Consider the following 8,098-nt stretch of genomic DNA (forward strand, 5'->3'; position numbering starts at 1 on the left):
GTCCGGGGACATTTCTGGTTGTCACAGCTAAGGATGATGGTGTGCTACTAGCATCGGGGGACAGAGATCAGGGATGCTGCTAACTATCTTGCAATGCACAGGACAGGCCCTCAACGGAGAGCTATCCAGCCCAAAATATCACTAGTGCTGAGATTTTTCAGACCCTGAACCAAAGGACCCGGAGAAACAAGTCTTATACCAAGTAACTAATTAGCCAATTGCCTAAATAACTAATCAGTTAAGTAATCAACTAACTAACACTGTGGACATGTTTTGACTAAATTGACTCAGATGTTTTTCCCCAATTAATAATTGGTCAATTTGTAGGGGGGAAAGTCTGTTAATTTGGTGATTTGATTGAACTGGCTTCTTCTGTTCAGTTAGAATGGCAATGGCAGTGTGCATGTGCGTGTGTGTTTGTGTGTGTGTGTACATAGTGATATTACATGGCAAAGTAATAACTTTTTTTATTGACTTGAAATTTCCTGTTGGTTATATATCAGGCACAGTGTTGGACTCTCCATGGATGATCTGGTTTAGTCCTCACTACAGCGCTGTGACTGTGATCACGCCATTCAAAGATGAGAACCTGTGACCTGTCTGAGGTCACATGAACCCTGGGAGGCGGGAAAGGCAAATCTCAGTCTAGGCCATCTCAGCGCCAAGGCCGTAGTTCTTAGCTAGGATCTCTGAAACATCAGTCACTCCACACGCTGTTTGTGATTTTTGCTCTATCCGTGGGACACCTGCAGTATTATTTTCCTGACTTTTAAAACTTTAAATAAATTGAACCTCACCCCTAGCAATGGTATCTTGGAATCCTGGGTTCAATGCATTAGCATATGTTACCTTTCTAATACAGTTTAAGAAGACATTGCTTTCAAATGACGATATTAAACTCCTTCTTGCCAACATCAAAATGAATTTTTAATGATCAAGCATGATATAAGTGGAAATTATTGTAATAATTGATTAATTAATCCACGTGAAGGCCACAGAGCACTCTCTAGAAGAGGTTTGAATGGCCAAATGAAGGTTAAATCAGCAAAATAAAGAGTGATAATAAAGAAAAAGATTAAAGGAACATGCTTTCAAGGGGTTCCCGTGATTAAATGCAATCAAAGGAGAGCTAATGGGTTAGCTCATTTCTGCCGAGCAGTTACAGTGTCCAATTTGATGAAGGGCCCTGCAGTAACTTTCAAACGGAGAAATGGGAATTAGTGACATTCTCTCTCCAATTACTAATTTTACAGAAACGCAAACAGCTCAGCAAAGGGACATATTGTGTGTCCCACGGCTTTCTGTGAACAAATACATTTGATAGTTGATACGACACCCTGAGTGAATAGGCCCTGATTTTCAATGTACCCTCGAATTCTTTCATTTTGTTGTCAATAGGTTTAATAATTGATTGTGGGGGGAAAACAAAAAAGGGTAAGAACAATACCAGGGTTGTCTCAAGAGTTCCAGAGGAATGATTTGTGTCAAATCAGGTGAGTACTTTTTTTTTTTTTTAATTTATATGCCGTGCTGTTCACAAGCTAAATTCTCATTGATTTAGCTTCTCTCTTCCTCCTTCCATTTAACTGGGATACACCCTTGTGGCAAATCTTCTATGAATAAAATTGTCAATCTCTCCTAGGAATGACTCAATCTATGTATTTGTAAGCTTCAAGTATGAGTGTGGCTGGCCTAGTGGAAGGATCTTAACCGCCAGAATGAAAAAAAGAGGTGGATTCCTCCACCTCATCGTGATTAATACACTTTCTCAGTCTTCTCGGCCAAGATTGGTCAATAGTGATGGTTATGGCTAATTGAAGTATTTGCCGTAATTCCCTGTACATATTCCGCTTATATCGCACCCACGGAAAGAAGCGTTTTGGTGGGATAGATGTGGATGCAGAGTAATCTCATTTTGTACCCCCCTCATCATGTTGATGCACCCGATAGCCCTGTGAAGTAGGAAAGAAGTTTGTCTGGGATTCCCAGTGTCTTCGAGACCTTCCTTATGGCACTCACTGCATTCTACTGAAATTTATTATTCATTATCTGCCTTCCCAGCTGTATCATGGCGTTGTGCAAAGTGACCTTCTTTATGGCTTTAAACAAGGTAGGATTTCAAAAAACATTCACTAAATAAATGAAGTATTCTCTCTCCAAACTCTTTCTCTAGAGCAGTGGTTTTCATCAGGGGGCAATGATGCCCCTTGGCAGATATCTGGCAACATCTGGAGGCATTTTGGGTATCATGACTGGAGTGGGGGTGGGGTACTATTGGCAGCTAGTGGGTAGAGGCCAGGGATGCTGCCAAACATCCTACAGTGCACAGGATGGCCCCTCATAGCAAAGAATGATCAAGCCCGAAATGTCAACAGTGCCAAAGTAGGGGAGCCCCCTAGAGGTACATTACGCACACTCAGAATGGGAGATGAATTTTCTGGGAAGCTGGTAAAGTTGTAGGGCCTCTCAGTCACCGGCATCAGCCCCTCCAAGGACTTGAGAGGCACCATGGCAATACAGTCACATGGCCAGGTGTTTTTGTTCAATTTGCAAATGCAAGTGGCTACTGGAAGTTTTTGGATATGGCTAAGAGAAAGACCTGGGAATTGTTTTAATTTGGGTTTCGTGGAATATACACATGTGGTTCTAGGTCACTATATATATAATTAAGTTACTGCTCGTTGTGATAGTATAGGAATGGCTTCTAGAATATTCCTAATGCCCATTTTGCCATCTCCCCCAGCATGGTGATACAAAGGAATAGGCTAGAGGCTCTACAGGGATGAGTGTTTCCTAGGCACCCAGCAGTCAATGCACATGTGTAGTGGAGGAGATGCAAGGCTTAAAATGTGTGGAGCCAGAAGTTAGTCTGTGGAAAAGTTTTCCAATCGTCAAATGTGTAAATTGAAGCAGAAGATTAATTTCTCATTGATGCCATGATGAAACAGAATTTCTTTCCTAACTGAAATACGTTTGATAGTACAGTGTATACAATTATAAAAGCACTGTATGATTTTATTATTATTATTATTATTTTTTGGTGAGGAAGATTGGCCCTGAGTTAACATCTGTTGCCAATCTTCCTCTTTTTGCTTGAGGAAGATTGTCACTGAGCTAACATCTGTGCCAATCTCCCTCTATTTTTGTATGTGGGAGGCCACCACAGCATGACTTGGTGAGTGGTGTGTAGGTCCCTGCCTGAGATCCAGACCTGTGAACTCTGGGCCACAGAAGCAGAGCACACAAACTTAACCACTACACCACCAGGCCAGGCCCTCATTTTTTTTATTTTCTAAAGTGATATCAAATAAAATTGATCAGAGTTCTTGATTGTAGGGCCTGAACCTGTAGCAGCAGTATAAAGGCAAATACATTTGTATATGGAGTCACATATTTTATGTATCCCAATTATCAATAACATGAAACCAATTTCAATTAGCCATGTCAGAGAAAGGTCTGAATTACATTACTCTTTTATGGAAGATATTAAAAAATTATTGTTATATGAAAAGGTTATCAAATCATATATAGCCCAAAATGTGGGAAACACATTTCTTAGAGAGTTGCATCAGGGAGCTAATTCATAAGAACCGTTATGTTATTTTTCTGGATCTTGTGATGCTTCTGGTATTTTAACTTTTTAACATCGGTAATTTGTTGAGGTTTCTTATTTTCATTCTAAATACATATTCACTTCTACACCTAATTTTGTATTCCTGTGTTACTGTTCTTAATTAGTGTCTCCAGATTGTATAAGCTCCAGGCCCTGCATAACTAGGATCCTCTTCCGCCTCCAGCTTCATTACTCCCTAAACCCAGATGACTCATACATAAATTTCTCTAGACTAGATCTTTCCTGTGAGCTCTTTTGGGTGCTAGACTCGTATTTAATCACCTTGTCATCAGCTCTGGGGTACCTGGGATTTCAGAGTTATCTCTAAACTCAACATGTCCATAATCAACCTCATCACACAACTCCACCACCCCACGCCTCCAACCAAGTGTTCCTTCAGTGTTCTCTCCCGATGAAGGGGAAGACGCCTAGGAGGAACCCTGGAAGGCCCGGGCTCATCCTTGATACCTCTCTCTGCCTGACCCCTCTACCTAATTCACAGTGTCCTGCCAATGTTATATTTTGATATCTCCTAAACCCATTTAATTTTTCCATCTTTACGCACCACCACCACTTCTATAGTCCAAACCACCATCGCTGTCTTCTTGGACTCTGTGAACCTCCAGAGTTTCACTCTCGGCCCCCCTCTCAAGCCACTCTCCAGAGAGAGTCAAGAGTTGTCTTCCCAAAACAGAACTCTAATCATGCCAGCTCTCCTGTGCAAAACCTCAGAGCTCCTCAGTGCCCTTGAGGTTGTAAAACCACAACTGAACAAAGACTTTTAAAGTGGCCTAAGAAGACTTGTCTCTCCAGCTTCATCTTCCTTTCCGCTGCGCTCTCCCTTCCTCTCTCCGTGCTTTCCCCTGGTGTCAGAACGTTGCACGTGCTCTCCCTTTGTTACCTCCAGCTGGTGCATTCCTGTTCATGCTTCAGGTTTCTGCGTGAGCATCACTTGCTATGGGAATCATTTCTTGACCTCCTGAGCTGTTCAAATCCCTCATTATAGGCTTTCATTGCAGAGGACCTGTTCAGAGCGATTGTCACAGTTTCAAGTTCAAAGCAGTTGTCACAGTTGCAATCTTATATCGGCATTTGCTACTCTTTAAGGAAGGTCTCTTTCTGCCCTAGATGGGAAGTCCTTGAGGGCAGGGACTAAGTCTTGTTTTGCTCCTTACTGTATCTTTAGCACTTACATAATATTTGCACACAGTTGGTGGTCTATAAATATCTGTTGAATTAGTGAATTAATAAATGGTATGGAGATTTAGGCACCCACAGAAGATAATTTCCCAGACAGGTATGGCAAGGACATTTCATTGCTTGTGAAAATTTTGATGCATTGGGTGGCTCTCAGAGCACAGTGTTGAGCAGCATCCTGAGGCTGCATTCAGGCTCAGGTGACTATGGTATCAGGCTTGGTTAGAAGATTTGCAGTAGTTGCTTGTGGATCTCAGGGCTTCTTCCTATGTAGATCAATCCTGAAGAGGAGATTCTCTCATATTTTGTATCTCTCACATCAGAAAAGGCCATAGTGTGGCCATGACACCGAGACTGGAGTTTTTTGTGGGAAGAGCAAGTGATGAAAAAAAGGCATTTTTAGGGGGATACAGTTTGTGCTTTCAGGGCTGACTCTTTCAGTATCATCCTTCTGTCTTTCATTGACTTTTTTCCCCTGCTTCTCTTGCCCAGAACACCACATGGCCATTTATGCATGGATGAACTTGGGAATGCCTACCATTTATAAAGGAGCTTTTACCATTGGAAAAACTGGAAGACCACTACAAAATTCAAGAGAAAAGTGAGGCAACATAGGCACCTGGAGTTAGAAAGTGTAATGGGCTGAATGGTGGCCTCAAAGATATCAGGTCCAAATTCCTGGAAGCTGTAAATGTTACCTTATTTGGAAAAAGGATCTCTGGAGATGTTATTAAATTAAGGATTTTGAGATGAGGAGATAATCCTGGATCATCCACTTGTGGGCTATCACAAGTGTCCTTGTAAGAGAGAGGTAGAGGGAATTTGACACACATGCACACGCACACACACACACACACACACACACACACAGGAGAAGCCAGTGGGAAGATGGAGGTAGAGATTCAAGTTCCGTGGCCACAAGCCATGGAACTGCTGGCCTCACCAGAGGCTGGACGAGGTAAAGGAATGGATTCTCACCTGGGCCTCTGGAGGGAGTGTGGCCCTGCTGACACCTAGATTTCAGACTTTTGGCTTCCAGAACTGTGACAGAATAAGTTTCTGTTGTCTTAAGGCATCAAGTTTGTGGTAATTTGTTACGACTGCCGTGGAAAGTAATATAGAAAGAACTATGATTTTTTCATTGCATTCATTTCTCTGTGGCTCTTCTCATACTTAGGGTGGTAATGACTTAACAGCCAATCAATAGCCAAAATCAGGATTAGCTATTGAGGAAAGAGGCCAAGGGAAAGTCTGTGGGCTTATTCCTTTTACGAGGTTTTAGTTGTAAAGTCTTGGCTAGTAATGAAAAATGCATTTGCTTAGAAAATTCTGAGGTTAGAAGACACTTCTGAGAAACCCAATGCAATTTAGGGTAATTGGAGGCAGGGCTCAGGGTATCTTTAATTTTTCCAACAGCAATAAGACCTCATGTATATAACGTGTATATAAAGGGGATCGGATATTGAACTACTCCAGGTCTTAGGATAATAGGTAACAAATCAGATAGAATGGTCAGTCCTCACTAGGTGGGTGATATTTGGGCAGAGAATTGAATAAGGTGGGAATGCAAACCCAGGAAGAAATGAGTTCCAGGCAGAGGGAACTGTAGCCACAAGAGCCCTGAGTCAGGAAGTGCTTTGGCTTGTTCAAGAAATAGCAAGAAGGCCAAAAATTGTGGGACTCAGTGAAGATGTTATATTATTTGGTGCACATAGGTTTATGATTATTGCATTTTCTTTGGAAAATATGTCTTCTAGCATTACTTTATATTCCTCTTCCTTCTTTTATTATTTTAACCTTAAATTCCACCTTGTCTGGTGTTAACTTTGACTTTCCTTGTTGGTCTATCTTTGCCCATCCCTTTATTTTCAATTAATAAAAAGTCACTTTGTTCAAACCGTATTTCTTGTACATAACAGATATCTAGGATAAATTATGTCCCATCTCTCTTATTTGAGAAAGCAGGAAAATGTGAATTCCATTTAGAAAGTTTTCCGTCAAAATTTCTAATGTGAAAATGTCTTGGTACTAAAGAGACGCTTCCATTATCTGAACATAATTTACATACACAAAATAACTCATTCTGTATGAGTTTATGTAATTGAGTAGTATAGCAGCTGTCATTCAACATCTTGAAATTTTAGCATCTCTCTTGATATACGTGAGTTTTTAAAAATAAAGTCACAGCTTCATCAATACATAAAGAGTGCAGTTAAAATTTATAGAATATAGGCAAACTTGTTAATTTACTCAACTAATAACAATGTTGGTCTTCATTTCTGTCTGTAGTCACACCGTCAGTACAGCGTATGACCTGAGTTGATCCAACAGCACGGATGGAGTTACCGTGATTCAGCAAGACTTTCTCAACTGCACTCGGAACCAATACGATGCTCCTGGGAGGTGACCAGCTGTGGTGCAGGCCATAGCCTGTGACTCTAGGAAGGAAGCATCGAGTTTCAGCCCATGGGGGAATTGAACCCCTGACCTTGGCCTCATTAGCACCATGTTCTAGCCAACTGCGCTAATTGGTCACACACGGCAAAAAATTTGGAGACATGGAAAAGATGTCAGAGCATAGGATTCTTGATTTTAATGTTTGTTTTGATCTGATGGAAAGAACCTTAGACTTTGGAGTCAGATTGAGCTTGGTTTGAGTCTTAGCTCCCTGTCTCAATGTCTGGGTTACCTTGGTTTGCTCTCTGAACAATGGGAATAATCATGCCAACCTGGAAACAAAATTTTAGATGTTAGTGGAAGTAAACTAATTTACATGGGAATACCTGGCATAGAGTGAAGCACGCAGTCAATACATATTCTTCTATGGATTGGTTTCAATCATTATAGGATGGACTGATGATGTAGATAACCACAGCGCTTTTCCCCCAGCTGGATCTTTCCCCTCTTTCTCCACCCTCTGTCATCTTCAGTGACACAACTAACATGTTTAGGGCACCATTCAGTTACAAAGTGAAATATTAATGTGATAATAATAAATGCTTGAAAGAGCAGAGACACATTTTTCAAGCTTTCTTAATCTGTGAGTACATTGGGTCGAAGTGATGAGGTGAATTCAGAACCCTCCCCCTCCCATGTGTACTCAAGAGAGTACAGCACAGAAGAGAACAAGTGTTAGAGACAGACCTCTGGGTGTTCAATCCTTGCCTTCTAGCTGGGCAGCCTTGGAGCAAGCATTTACCTCTGAAAACCTTGGTTTGTCATCTGTAAAGTGGGAGTCATAATTGCTGGTTCCTCAAAAGGTTGTTGTGGGGGTTAAATGGGTAAGAC

The 8,098-nt window shown here is 41.3% G+C and overlaps 1 long non-coding RNA gene across 1 annotated transcript in view; it reads left to right on the top strand.

Moving 5' to 3' along the window:
• The window catches only part of LOC111769917 (uncharacterized), a 66,656-nt gene extending 58,826 nt beyond the window's left edge, over positions 1–7,830 (top strand). The window contains exon 9 of the long non-coding RNA XR_011430839.1: positions 7,100–7,830. This is a non-coding gene — a long non-coding RNA (uncharacterized lncRNA). The remainder of the gene's footprint in view (positions 1–7,099) is intronic.
• Positions 7,831–8,098: the final 268 nt, after the last annotated feature.

Source organism: Equus caballus, chromosome 22, assembly GCF_041296265.1.
Source record: "Equus caballus isolate H_3958 breed thoroughbred chromosome 22, TB-T2T, whole genome shotgun sequence".
NCBI lineage: Eukaryota > Metazoa > Chordata > Mammalia > Perissodactyla > Equidae > Equus > Equus caballus.